Source organism: Mauremys mutica, chromosome 2 (genome assembly GCF_020497125.1).
Source record: "Mauremys mutica isolate MM-2020 ecotype Southern chromosome 2, ASM2049712v1, whole genome shotgun sequence".
NCBI classification, from domain to species: domain Eukaryota; kingdom Metazoa; phylum Chordata; order Testudines; family Geoemydidae; genus Mauremys; species Mauremys mutica.
The window spans coordinates 129,172,920-129,188,882 of NC_059073.1; positions in this window are offsets into that span (position 1 = coordinate 129,172,920).

Genomic DNA, 15,963 nt, shown 5'->3' on the forward strand with positions numbered 1-15,963 from the left:
ACTTGTGAAAAACTGCTTATTATTTCCTTCTGAACAGTATATAAAAGTTCTAACTATTAAGTGAATGTGTAATTAGCAACTTTATCAAAGAAGAGGGTATGTACATTAAAATACAGTCTCCCAATGAGACAGGCAATATTTTTTCCCCTCAGAGTCACTACCAAATACTAATGACTCAACACCTCGATAGAGAAAATTTTGTTCAATCAGCACTGACAGCTTCTTCTCTTAGAGATATAAATACGGAATGGAGTGCTTGTTAAAAGTTAGAATTATGCCCTCTCCCTCAAAATTGTATGAGTAATTGGCTAGTTAGGTTGTCTATAAAAGGCTGGTAGTTTCTTGGTTCTTCCAGATAGTGTAATATCCATACATATCTATCTGTAACAAGCACTCTTTGTTTACAGGCTGCAATAGCTAACATCCCTGAGAGGAATGACAGTAGTCTGAATTCTGAACTTGTCAAATGGCATGATAATACTTGTCTAGTCACTCTGCAGTGGTGGGAGGATTAAGAATGTAATACTGCTTCCATTGATGCTGATGGGAACTTTGCTTCAGTGGAAGCAGACTCAAGCCCTTACTAGTCCCACACCATGGAAATTGCATACATTAGAAAGGGAAATTGCTGGAAGTTCGCACCTGCAGCATTTCCTTCTAATTCTTCCATTGTTTGATGAAGTTTGTTCTCACACATAAATTGCTGGGGATTCAGGCTTGAAAGCATACTGAGCTGAGACAATGTGCTGGAGGCATCCATCATTTGTACTTGGTCTTCATGTTGCCATCTCTTCATCTACTTCAGCAGCTCCTTGACAGTATATCTCCTGTTTCTAAACACCACTGACGCTCATTTTTTTCCTTAAAAGCACTTCCATAATATACAAGGGAAACACAAACTTCTGTAGATTGGGGGTGTGATGCAAGTGAGTTAGGTGCACAAGTTTCATTTACTTTCATTGGAACTTGCGCTGCTAAATTACTTAGTTGCCTTTGAAAAATCTCAGCTTGTGTATAATAACTTGCTTTGGTTTCCTCTGCAAGTGTGGGGCTGGGGGGAGGGGGTGAATACGAAAGAATGTGCGTGATCCAAACCCTCCCTGTCAATTACCCCAGAACTCAAAAACTCAGAGATCTTTTATGGAGTTATATGCAAAGTGGAAGGATGTAATGGAGGGAATCTGTGGTTTCAGATTTCCACCATTTGGAGAAGGGGAACATGGGGCCTTAATGTCTGCAAAATGCTTTAAAAATGAAAAAAAACCCATACAGTCCTGGAGCCTTAAATCCCAGGGCTATAGAAAGAGGGAAGTTTTGGTTGGTTGGTACAGTTGTGCTGCTGTAGCACTTCTTATGAACATGCTCTAAGCCAATGGGAGAGAGCGATAGCTATGTCAGTGGGAGAAACTCTCCTGCCAACATAGTACTGTTTACACTGGCGCTTAGGTATATAACTTACATTGCTCAGAGTGTGAATTATTCACACCTCCCAGCGACTAAAAGTTATACTGAAGCAATCTGTAGTGACATAGCATCCGTATAAGGTGGAGATAAGATTTAAAAGCATAAAGAAGGTATGTGCGCTGTTATCTGTGCTCTCTGTGCAAATTAGGACACACTCTGTCCTCAGTTACAACTATGCAAATGCACTGGCATCAGTAGCATTGCAGAGTTGTAAATAAGGACAGAATTTGTCCCATTGTAATCACTGATAAATGAATCTCAAAAGGCTTGGAGTACTGTTTTGGTTTGAATGTTGATTTGAAGCTTATGTGCACTCTCCAAAATTAGTGAGATGGAAATCTTATAAAAACAGGAGATTTCTGGTAAGTGTGCTTTTAATCATCAATAGGAATATGCTATAAAGTCCTGTGAACCATCTTGAGATGCACCAAGCATCCTCTCCTCCCACTGATTGACTTTTCCACTGAGCTGATGGGTCTTAGCCCCTCAGAGAATCACCTGAGCACATATTTCCCAGATTTGGGGGACTCTGTTTTCAATCAAGGAATAAACAAGTTTAGTTCAAGTTTGATTCTAAGAATGGATAAAATTAGGGGTGTTTATTTTATTCCAAAGCTATTTGTCCCTCTTTCCCATATCTCCGATTATAACTACACGCTTCTCTATAGCATCAAACACCAACAATTTTATTCCTTGCATTCACCATTCTGAAAACTCACAGCCCATGATCTCGCTAAGCCCCAACACAACTCTACTCACCACCCATCTCTATTTTACTCTCCTAAACATGGAACATCATTTCTTGCTGCTGCTTTGGAAAGTTGCATTTCCCAGATCCTTGGTGTCTGTGAAATGGCTACCAGCAAACACCCACAATACACTGTTTGAAGATAATTAATTTCAACAATACTCCCAAGTCTGGGCATGTTGCGACTGTTCAATTAGAACTACTGCAGCTGTAGTTCATTGTCATGACAACTACTTGGTGCTTCCCTTCAAGAATCAATATTAACTTTGATCTGATTTCCTTGCTCTCCAAGTGTTGTGGTAGTGTTTTTGTGAGTACAGGTAGCACTAGATGATAGCGTAACAACATTTTAGCACTCCTGCTACTGAGAGCCACTAAAGTGCTCCTTGCACAGTTAGTTTTGAAATACTACCAGCACTATAACAACAATGCTCTTACATTAAAATGTCAAAGTGTGAGAGATGGGTCTTCAGCTTCTCTTATTGATGTAAGAGGCCACTTTTAAACTGGAATTTGAGAAGCCCTTCACAGAGCCCAACTATTAATTTAGGTGATGCAAGTGTCTGATCCTGCAAAGTGCTGAGCACCTCGAGTTGGGCACTGAGTATGCCAAATTCCCATTGATTTCAGTCAGAGGAAGAGAAGTTATTTCAGTGGGAGTTTAAGTGGCTCAGTGACTTGCAGTTTTAGATCATGAGCTTCCAAAGTATTTATCAGCCAACTTCTGGCTTGCTTCAGTTACCTTGAACATGAAGTAAACATTTAAAGAGGGACTCATTTTTCTTATGTTTTACTTTTCAAGTTTTCCAAAAATTGGCTCTATTTTCCTTTCTGCAGTTAAATCTTTGCTCCTACCAGTATTCACAGACACAGTATTGTGGGAGCAATGAACTGCAAGTGCAAATGACAGAGTTTGTATTTCCAACTTCTGAGTATAAACAGAGGTTCATAACTACAAGTGGAAAAACTATGCTTGCATAATTTGCATCTTCAGTTACTGTATTTGTAAATGCAAAATTGTAGATGTGTGCATAAATCATTTGCATGCACTTTTCCGCTTGCAAATGTCAGGGACTCTAACCCCAACAGCGAAGTTCGTTGTCTGACCGCAGAGAGACAGGCAACACCAGCAAGGTCCGATCAAAAGTTCTTTATTGACAAGTGCACGTGTCAGTAAAGAACAGCTCGTATCCGAAGAGAACCAGCAGCCCCTTTACAGCTTAGTATTAGCTTATATAGACAGTTTTATTACTGTCTATATAAGCTAATACTTATATAGTCATAGATCATTCACTTGAGCAACCCACCCCCTTTGTCTAACAACTAGAAATTAGACACCTTTTAATATATACGCATGCCTAGTCTCTACAATATTGAATTGTTAATATCTTAACAAGCGCCAAAAGTTAGGAATGTTAGGGAGTTAAAGTTAGAGTCAGAACTGTGGGATAGTGTTTTTTATCAGTTCTTCAAACACCGTGTCTAACATAACACAGCTGGTACCAGCCCCTCACTTATCTCACTTTTTCCCAGGGCTTTGTGAGACAATGCTGCTTCTCAGTATTTTTCCACGCTGGGATTACCCAGAAACCTCTGTTAGCCTGACTTCAGTCAGGTTGGCATAACTGGTTTTGTGCTACATCTTTATTCAGGCCTAACACAAATGCTCATGTGCAATTCTAGAAAATATGGGCTCTGAGAACAAGATATCTAAATTCTGTTATTTGCATCCACTGGAGTTCACTATTTCACCCACAAGACTACATGCACAGAACTAGAAGCTAGGTCCTATTCAGTCCTAGGTTCTATGTGGTCCTACATAGTTTACATTCATGGTTTCAAAACACAATGTGAATCTGCAAGAAAGGATTCCTTTTACATGATGAAGAGTTCTACGTATACAGTAGTTGACATCAGAATAGGTTGTAAAACAGTACTAAACAGTATCAGAATACTGGACAGTTAGTTTTGTAATGGAAGTGAAGCGTCTCTGCAATAATGTATGAAAACTGTGTGTTGCTCTTATTGTGATCTTTACTGTATGACTATATTGGGTTAATGCAGTAGAGGTCTGTAAGAAAAAAAAAACTAGTAGGAAGGGAAAAGAACAGCTCAAGAGAAGCCAAATATCTAAGGGCGGTTAAGAGAAAATGCCCAAAATATTGACTTTGATTTTATCTACTCCCCAGCCAACCTGCAGAACTGTTTTTGTGCAGAAAAGCCAAAACCCAGGAACTCAGAACAAGAGGAACCTAGAAGTTGAAAAAGGGTGTCTCTTGGTGTTAAGGGCAACTGGACAGAAAGACAGAAGTTGTTAGGCCTGCCTACGTTTCCATCAAGAGATGGTGGATGAGCCTTTAGATAAGATAAGATAGACATGTGTTGACTTATTTTAAAATCCTGTTTCTCCAAGTGCTTTGCTTCTACTGTAAAGCAAACAATATTTTGGTTTGAAAAAGGCTGTCTCATCACTACATACACCACTAGTCACAGACTCGTGAAGAGAAGAACGATAGGTGCTTAATCCAGCCAAACCTTCTGGGTAAGCACAAAGGATACACAGGGCAATGTAGCCCAGAGTCCTGTCTTGAAGTGGAAGATTCCACCCCAGGATAGGTAAAGGAATAAGGCTTGACACCTCAGAGGGTGCACTGAGAGACAGGCCTGACAGGGGACAGACGGGCAGTTAACTCTGTACCATGAATAGTTTTGTTTAGAAGTTTCAGGGACAGAGTCTAGTTCCCACACACAAGAGGACAAGATGGAGTGGAAGGCACAGAGAGCTGTTCTCCCTACCCCCACATCCCTTTGACAACTCTCATAGGGATCAGCCAAAAATCCAATACTTACAGTCTTAGGCTATATCTACATTTAAGCTGGGAGGTGTGATTCCCAGTTAATGTAGACATACTGGAGCTAGCAGGCTAAAAATAGCAGCGCAGCCAGGATAGCTCAGGCAGTAGTTTTGGGCAAGCCATTCAAGTACGTATCCACCTGAACCCCTGGTTACATACTCAATGGGTAGCCTGAGCCACTGCCCACACTGCCATGTTTAGCCCACTAGCTAGAGCAGAGGTAGAACAGATACATCTGTGTAAGCAGGGAATCACACCTCCCAGCTCAAATGTAGACATAGCCGATGAGTGAAAGCAACAAGGTAGTGTTACCATTGCCAGAGGCCCCAAAGGGGACATTGCCCCATCCATCTTTTATATCAGATGGCAGTCTGGCACTGGGGAACCTAAGGTGAAGAATCAGACTCTCAGCATAACCCCTTTGCATATACTTTGTTTTCTGCCTGTGTGCTTATAAGGCAAAAGGCCTTTGGAAATAGCTGCTGGTCTAGTGCCTGGGTTTCAGCTCAGGGACCCTGTATTAAGCAGCTAGATCTGTTTCTTCAGACATGCTGCTGTTTCCCTGGGCTACATCCTATTTCTTCCTACATCCTAAATCACCTTGTGTTCCTTCCCTGCCACCTGTGCTCAACACAGCCTCTCTCTGGTTCTCAGGCCTCTGGCTTCTCCATTGTCTGCTTAACTAATAATTCTTCCACCCCTCTCAGGCTCTACTGAAGTACTTTTACAGACCCTATTTTAGGGTTTCTCCCACAAAAGTGTGACCCTGTTCCCTGTTGGTTTGCCTTCCTACTCTACAGTTCTGTTCAGACTAGACCTGGTCTGGTTTGCTCCACAGTCTCTCCTTGGATGTTGCACTCCATATATTTTATGGAAATATGCTTAGGAGTGTGAATATAATGTAACTGAAATTTACTTTATGCAAAAGGTCTCTTGTAAGGTATCATAACAAATGTTATAACCTACTGAATATATTCCTCCTATTTGTATGCATGTATCATTCTTGTATCTGAAGCTAGAAATATGAAGTATAACTCTGAGGTCCTATTGTAATTATGCAAAGTATGATCCATTAATGGTAATTTAGAATATTGATGGCTCCCATTGACTAGGACAATTGGTTGTCCTAAATTTGTTAGTCTCTAAGGTGCCACAAGGACTCCTTGTTGTTTCTGGTTGTAAATGGTTTATTTACCTTCAAACCTTCCTGTGTACATGTGGGCCAACCCAGGAAGAATGAAGACTAGGGGTCTTACAGTGACATGTGATCATGTCACATGATACTGGAATCCATCTTAATCCTTGTACTTTTTCCACTGATGAGGCGGGGGTTGGGTCAAGCACAGACAAAAGATTCCCGCCTTGTGCTAAAGCTGTAAAAAGGGGTGGAGCAGGACAAAGGGGGCTGCCAGACATGAGAAAACCCTACCTTACCACCTGAGATGCTTCTGGAACTAACAAGGACTGTACCAGGGGAAAGGATTGGGCCCAGACTAGGAAAGAGTCTAGTCTGTGAAAGAAGCTTATTGGAACATCTCTGAGGATGAGATATTAACTGTAATCAGTTTCTTAATGTATTAGGCTTAGATTTGCGTGTTTTTGCTTTATTTTCCTTGGTAACTTACTTTGTTCTGTCTGTTATTACTTGAAACCACTTAAATCCTACTTTTTATACTTAATAAAATCACTTGTTTATTCATATATGCAGAGTTAGTGATAAATACCTGGGGGAGAAAACAGCTGTGCATCTCTCTCTATCAGTGATAGAGGGCGAACAATTTACAAATTTACCCTGTATAAGCTTTATACAGAGTAAAATGGATTTATTTGGGGTTTGGATCCCATTGGGGTATCTGTATGCTGGAGACAGGTAACCTGCTGAGCTATTTTCAGTTAAGTGTGCAGCTTTGGGGGTGTGAACCAGACCCTGGGTCTGTGTTGCAGCAGGCTAGCATGTCTGGCTTAACAAGACAGGGTTCTGGAAGTCCCAAGCTGACAGGAAAAATGGCTGATTACCTGCAGCTGGGAGTCATGAATATCATTAAGTTACCATATGACCATGTGGGGACAAGCTACTAGATCACAGGCAAGGCTGAGCTTGGCTTGTCTGAAAAGGCCAGCCAGCATCGCTGACTTTATAGTCAAATTCTACCATGAACATGGTACAGAACTGTCACACTGCAACATCTACCCCAATATCTTTTGATTCACTGGCTGAATTCTATTATGCCAACCCTGAGAACAAATGAAGAGAAAGCAAACTGACAAAATGAGCTACTGATGTGAGGAAGCTTACTAATAAACTTATAACCATACAGCAACCTGATGTTGCTCACTTCTGCAACATAATAGGCTGAATAATAAAAGATGTTCAAAATGCTTGACAACTGGGTAAAACACTGATGAAGTGTTTCCACACATCAGCATGCTTCCAGCATAGTTTTAAGTCTTTCTATTTGTATCACTGACATTTAATATTTATATTAGTTCTTAGGACTTATGCAGTGTTTTCCCCTCCAAGGGGGTTTACAATTTACTTATTCATTAGTACCAGTTTGTACTGTGGCCTTAGTTATGTCACTCAGCAATCTAAGAAGTCACTGCATCTTTTGGAAGAGTCCTTCCAAACTCACTATTTTATATAAACTATCCCAATTAAATAGATTCAAAAGTCTTCTTAAAGCAAAGAATAATTTTCTTGTTGACCTTGTATTTTAAGTGAAAGTTAGAATGAAAAAGTAACCAGTGTTATCCTATATTTAAAATAAGTAGTCCATGTGGTATAAATCCATATAGCTTCATTGACTTACAATAATTTACAGATGCTGATAATCTGGCACATACAAACATGCCTTACGGGAGCAGCTGGTAGTGATCTCTGTATTTAGGTTGCTTAATGTTTTTCACTGTAAAAGCTTCTTGCAACTTATTTTAAGAAGTTCTAACACTGCCATTGTTTGCAGCAGTTCTTTGAAATTCACCAGGGAAAGAGCCCACAGATTAGTGAAGTGCCTTTTCTTTGTCACATTAAATTCCATTCATGTTTCACCAAGCTACAGCTCAATGATTTTTATCATTTTGCACCTTTTGCTTGCATTTATCCCCAGCCTGCCAAAATAATAACCATTAGAGGAGTGAAGTTCTGGAACAGACTTCCAAGGGAAGTAGTGGGGGCAAAAGACATATCTGGCTTCAAGACTAAGCTTGATAAATTTATGGAGGGGATGGTATGATGGGATAGCCTAATTTTGGCAATTAATTTGGCAACTGATCTTTGATTATCAGCAAGTAAGTATGCCCAGTGGTCTGTGATGGGATGTTAGATGGGGCGGGATCTGAGTTACTACAGAGAATTCTTTCCTGGGTGCTGGCTGGTGAGTCTTGCCCACATGCTCAGGGTTTAACTGATCGCCATATTTGGGGTCTGGAAGGAATTTTCCTCCAGGGCAGATTGGCAGAGGCCCTAGAGGTTTTTCACCTTCCTCTGCAGTATGGGGCACGGGTCACTTGCTGGAGGATTCTCTGCAGCTTGAGGTCTTCAAACCACAATTTGAGGACTTCAATAACTCAGACATAGGTTAGGGGTTTGTTACAGGAGTGGGTGGATGAGATTCTGTGGCCTGCATTGTGCAGGAGGTCAGACTAGATGATCATAATGGTCCCTTCTGACCTTAAAGTCTATGAGTCTATAATAACAGAACATAAACATTCTAAAGTGCTGGGTTCATGATGCTGCCATAGCAACAGCAGCAGCGCACACTGTATTAGGGACACCTGGAGCCGTTAAAGCAGCTTTATCAATCAGTTAGGGGGAAGATAGGTTAGAGAGCTGAGCCAGGCTCCACCATCTCCCCACACATCCCAGAAGTTCATCTTCCTTCCACTACTGGGGACACCAAAGGGCAGGATTTCCCCATCTTCACAGAGCTGAGAATAAAAAGCCTGTCTGGGCTCCCCTGGACACAGTATATGCTGCATTAAGGATATATGGACATGTCCACGTTTTTGAGTGACTGGCTTTGCAGTCTAAATAATTTTATATTATTTTTTAATGTTCTTTCTGTGTGCATGCATACATACAAAAAACTAAAATTCAAAGATGTGTATCTCCTGCACTTCTTTCTTCCCCGCTGGAAGCTCCACTCCTGCCTTCAGAAGAATCTGTGGCCAGCATCAATGGCACAGTAGGTCATTGTTTCTCCAACTTCAAACAGTAGCAGCAGCCAGGGGTTGGGGGGTGGGGAATGAAGAAATTAAGCCACCCATGTTTTTTAAACTTGCCCAAGGTGCTTATCTAAATCAAATCCATTTGTAGCTCTTCCATTACTAATTTATTTAGATACTTTTTTCCCCTACTCAAATACCAAAAGACAACATATTTTAGGACCCTGGGTTATGCTGAAATCTGTGGCATATTTTTTTTCCCAAATGCCTACAGGTGTCAATTCTTCAGCTCTCCATCTGTTAGACGAGTATTTTGTTTTATTGTTTTGGTTTTTTTTAATATAGTCCCAGCAGCTGTGCTTTCAGAGAGATCAAATCTGCTAATCAAATTTACTGTGAAATATTAAGAATTCACAACTCCTTTCATTAAATATTTTTTAAAATGTTAATTTCTCACAGGTGGGATTTTTACCACTGGGATTTTATTTTCTCAGGACTCGCTTTGAACTTGACCCAGCTCTTGCAGCTGAGCACTTAAAATGGAAGTGGTGGCTCAGGTGGCAGGGAGAGAGAAAATGTTTCTACGATAGGCAGACCTATGCCATATATTCTGTGTAAGAAAATTTGTGATTTCCTGAGGAAAACATGATTTACAGCAATTGCCATGTTTTCTGTTCTCGGGTAAGCCTTTTTTAAAGGGTCAACATGTCTGTATCTAACTGCTCTCCTGGAGGCCTTGATCCTGTAAAAAAGATACACAGCAGGCATAAATAAGATGACTCCCTGTGAACCTTATGCAGCAGCCTGCTTGTGCATTACTAGGCTACTAGTAGTTATTCTACATTTGGTAATGGGTTGTGCATGACCTGGTACTTCCCTACTTAATTTCAATGAAGCCCCTTGCATTCTGCTATCTGAAAACTAGTGCAGAGGGAAACTCCAAGCAAACTGCTTTGAAGGTTAGATATGTAAAATGCTTACATCTCAGGAGTCTGTGTGTGGATTTACTTTGCTTTCCAATTAAGAGTAACTGCCCTTATACAGGTACTTCTGCTAGGGATACAAAGCCGCAAATGATATGCACAGTTCCTGTGTACTCTGGGTTCTTCATATATACTCAAGTTCATATCAGCTACAGATTTAGCAGCCTCCCCAATGGCCCTGCATCAGAGAATTTTCTCTGAATGTTATGTTTTTTCTTTAGTTTGATTTTAGCAAACACTAGTCATCAATACAGTCAACCCTGCCCTGGGTACCATATTAAGCAGATAACAGGAGTTATCTACTTACTTCCTCTCTCAATTCCAGTAAATGAATTTCACAGTAACAGTTTAGGAGGCATTAAGGAGGAGAATTAAGCACAGAGTGTAACTTGAGATGGAAGGCTAATGAACCGATGTTTTTCATTACTGTCTTTTACATTAGCACAGAAACAGGTTTGTTTTTGTTTTGCTAAATGATAATAGTTGCACACAGGTGGGCTAACCCCTCCACTTGGTCCTGCCTCTATGGCTCAGCTGTCTCTGACACCTACTCACTCTTATGCCCTAGACAGCACCACACTTGACACCCCAGACATGTCATTTGGTTCTTGGGGATCAGTAGCATAGTGCACCCCTAACACAGTCCTGAGTGAACTTAATCATGCTGCCTGGTGTCAGAGTAAAGGTGACTGTGTCCCCAGGCCTACATGCTGCCATTCCAGAATCGGAAGTGGGCTGCCCAGGCATCCCCCAAACAGAGAGCACATGCTGGAAGAGAAGAGTAGACAAGTTCTCATCCCAATACATAAGTAGCTATAATAGTGACAGGTCCAGTACTGAGGCCGAGATGGAGCATGGGTCAAATACGTGCTACTTCCTATAAAAAGAAGTCCAGTGGCTTGAGGAAGAAATCTTAGCAGCAATAGCAGAAAAGTTAGTGCAAAATTTTGTACTGGTGAGCAACAATTTTGATAATGAAAGTCTGAGAATCAAAAGGACTGAGGAGACTAGCACAGAGCCAAGTGAATCAGATCTCTCCAGGATACTTCACTATTAGATGCAACATTGATAACAACTACACAAAGAGGGACAGAAATTAGCAGCCATTGTATTTTGTTGTGATTTTAATGCACTGTTCAGGTTGTTTTCAAAATATAATTCACCTTGCTATGTACAAACTGTTAAAAAGGGAAAATCTACTCTTAGTTACATGTGACCAATCCTATTGATTTCAATTTCAGTGGGGCCAAGTATGACTGAGGGAAAGGATAGAGAATATGGTCCTATGGATATGAATCATTTTCCTAATTATGCTTAAGACCCCCAAATGCCCCTGTAGGATGTGGAAAGAAAGAAGAGAAAAACAAGCAAGCTGGTACTTGGACAGTTGCTATGATGCAAGATGACAATCTGTCTAAAAACTTTTGCTCTTTGCTATAGAGTTATTTACACTTGGGAAGGTAGGAGGGAAATAGATTCCCCCTTCCCCATCACTGTTGCTTTCAGGTTAATTTTATTTGTAGCAATCTTTGTCCAGGGCTGCTGGAACAATTTGCAAAGTGGGGGTGCTTAGAGACACTGAACCGAAATGTAAACCCTGGATAGGATGGAAATCATGTCAAGCCAGGGGGTGCTGCCACACCTCCAGCCCATCTAGTTTCAGCACATATGTCTTTGTCATTATATGGGGTTATCCTCTTGCATGCTTTCCCCTTTCCATCACTGATTACTGTGCTCCTTGTTTCCATGGGCTTCGCCATCTGTTTGTATCCATCTATTGTCTCATTTTATACTAAGATTGTAAACTCTTTGGGACAGCGGGCACCCTTTCTGTGTTTGTACAGTGCTTAACACACTGGGTTTCGGTTCATGACTGGGGTTCCCAGGTGCTACCACATTACAAATAATAATTAATAATAATAATAAATATGGCTTCTCTTGTAATTATTTGATTAATGGTTTAAGGGAACATATTTTAGCATATGTAAGGCTCATCAACTAATTGACACAAATATTGCTTCAAGTATTCATTGTTTGATAGAAGACCTAAGCCAAGAACTATTATTTCTTCTCTCTGGTTGGTTGAGTTCCAATCTCACAAAGAGTTTTTAAGAGGGATAAGCAAAAACTTGTTATAAGGACTCATGCAAACACAACATTTTCTATTTCTACAAACAGTTTCATGAAAAATAATTAGCTGAATCAATTATTCACAAAAAAAAATAGTTGAAGTTAGGACCATAACATTCAATTCAGTTTGTATTCAGAAGTTCACAACTTTTTTTCCAGTTTTCTTCCAGATCTGCAGAAACTTAATTATTTGAAATAGCTAAAATATTAGAGAATATAAGATAGTTCTGAAACATGGTTAACCTACAAAGGAGAATACACAATACTTTATAATAAAAGGCAATAATTTATAAACATAATCAGTAACATTTGCCAGAAGAATAGTGATGAAAGTATACAAAAAAGGCTTGCTAAGAAATTCCAGAAAATTAAAGACAGCATCTTGCTGATTTTCACTCCATAGCAGGCAAAAGATGTAATCTCAAATAAACATGTTATCATATTTCAGAGCACCCCAGGTGAAATTCTGGCCTCACTGAAGTCAATGGTAAATCTCCAAGTAGGTGAATTTAAGTGTAAAGGGACATATTTATCTATGGGGTAATTTCACTGAAGTCACTGGAGATGGTCCGGGGATTAATTTAGTCCCATCATTTTGGAAGATTTTTATTCTGACTATGCACCCATCAATATAACACAAGTGTTTGTGGATTAATGAATTGTTTAATTTATATACTAAACAAAAATAAGCTCATCATATGTCAATCAATCAATATATACTAAGTATTGCAAGCCAGTGGGGACTTCCAGAAGGAAATAATGTCACAAATTGTCAGCTGCATTCAGCAGCTTAAATACAATTTGGTCTTAAAAGAAATCTACAACTGAAGACCAAATTACAAATTTTCAACTCAAATGTTGTTTCCATCTTAGCATAAGGATTTGGAAGCTGGAACTCAAAAGTACAGACAAATGCCTAAACACCTTCAAAAGCAAATGTCTCTGAAAAATACTATTAATTTGATATAAATAGATATTGAATTAATTTATAGCAAACATTGGGCTTCATTAGAGTTCAACAACTCCTTTATTTCAAAAGTTATCTCAAAAATAAGATGGAAAAATATTTGGGACGTGTTAAGAATGAAGCCAATGAATCTGCTATAGAAGTAGGCAACTGGAGTTCAGTGGGAAGAGGCTGACCAAAAGAATCCCTCTGTCAAACAGTACTTAGAGTTGGAAACCTTATAGGATTTAACACCACAGAGGACATGCAAAACACAGTCCAAGATAGACAGAGATGGTGGAGACTTTGGCCTCAGCAACATCTGATAGCATGGAAAGGATTCAGTTTCAGACATGATAGATATGACAAAATGGCATATGGTACTTATGTTACAAGTGGCAGTTTAAAATTTAGAAGAGCTCTCAGTGCAAGTGATTAACATGAAATAATTTGTTGTCCTTGCAAAAATGGTATTTTTTAACATAGATTAGCTCTTGAACATTCATAAAACTGTATACTATAATTTAAGGTCTTTGTAACTAGTTGTGTTGTCTGATGAGTTGGCATTCATACAGCCATTATAGAAATGCTTGAGGCCCTAGTTATGAGGCACAAAGAACACAAATCAATTAGCAGTAAACGATATACATGTCAAGATGTATAATCCTTGTGCAGGGCAGCTCAGACACTCTTTAAAACTCTATCACATGACACAGAACATTAGCTAAAAATAGACTTCAGAGAAGCATGTTGAATCCAATAATACTGGAAGGCAAATATTTCAAGCTTAAAACCATGCATTATCAACCTCTTTCAGTTACCCTTCCCAATTGCTCCACACATTTACATATTTGTTAGTTTTTTGATCAGCTGACAAACCCTATACAGTCATGGAATGGAATACTTAGGTCATAACCCTGAAGAACACACAAACTATGCCTTTCTAGAGCACACAAAGAATATTCTCAGATGTTTCACTTGTCCTACAATCCAGCTACCCATCAAGCCTGTGAACTATACAATAGTCACCATTAAATTACATGAATTTACTAACAGTTATTTTTCAATGTTGTCTTAGAGACCACATTTCTCTATATTGTTAGAAAAAGGAGGAAATGTATTGGGAACTACTATAAAACTACTGGAGAACTACTATTGGGAACTACTGTAAAAAAGCTCCTAACATTCACTACATCTTTTTGCAATCTGGGGTAACAGTGGTAACTACATAGGGTAGGTTCCATGATGAAACTAAGGCATTGCTGAGCATCACATCACCTAGAAAATCACAGGCACAACATTGTGATACACAAAGCCAAGTTAGGAGCCTAGGTTCCCTGTTCAATGAATGGGGAAAGATAGGCACCTAATGGGGAAATGCTAGGCAGCTCCTGCCTATGCTAGTCAAAGGGAAATGCCAACAATAGGAGTGCATGCTAAGCCCTGCCCCTCTTATCAAGATAGGTGCCTATGTTAGTTTAGTGATTCATGAACAGGAACCTGCCAGCTGGAGACAAGCAGTTTAAACACCTAGGCCACCTTTGGAGAGAATGAGTTAGGTGCCTGCCTCATCCCACACAAAATGGGGGTGGTGATGCCCACCTTATATCTTTTATCCTAGTGGCTACAGCACTCACCTGGGATGTGAGAGACCCAGGCTCAATTCCTCCCTCTGTCAGAGGGGAAGAAAGGATTTGAACAGGGAGATCCCACCTCTCAGGAGAGGTCTGTAAACACTGAGCTAATAGTTATAAGGCAGGCACTTCCACCATCACATCAACTCTTCCTCTTTCAACTGAATGTTGAATGGGACCTAGTTCTGTAGAAGGCCTATGAGCACACCAGTCAGATTGGTCCCACATGTGATTTAGGTAGCCAAAGACCCATTTTCCCCTGGTTTGTGAATTGCTTTGAGGCTTAGTCAGAGGATAAACATCCAGGTACATAGATGGAGGCAGCTGTGCATGTACCCAGAGAAGGGAACATATACACCTAGAGAACTTTTACTTGGACAAACTTTGGTACCAAGTAAGCTTAAGCACCTACAGGGTTCATTGGGAGTATTGTAGATCTCAGTACAGCCAAAATTGGGATTTAAGTGTCTAAGTACCTTCATGGATCCCATACATAAACACTATTACTGCTAGCAGCAAAAATATTAGTGCTCTGCTATCAATTGTAAGTATAGTTGATCCTTTAATAAAATAACAAGTTAATACCAATGAGAACAATGACTGAGCAGTGTCATAATCAAAGGATTCAAAAGTCCTTTCCCATACTAATTAGTTAAACCTCAATATTTCTGTGAGAATATGCCATCTGCACAATAGCATAAAACAGGAAAACATAGTAGGTACTTACCAGCTGAGAGAGAGTCAGCAACCAGCAGCCATGCATAAAATGTCTACTTTAGGGCTGCAGCTGCTCAGCTTTGGCTAATTTAAAGAGCCAGTCCAAACAAGGTATGCTAGGGGGGAAAAGTTTAAAAAAAAAAAAAAAAGCATGAGTAAGCTTGATCCAGGTTTACTGAGTGGGGGGAAGGAGCCCAAAGGTTATGTAAGTTCTTAATGGCTGTACTTCTTAATGGTTCATATAGCCTTATATATAATTGTTTTGCACCATGGTGAATTTCTCCTAGAAAACCCAGGAACACATACAAGCTGTGCAGCATAC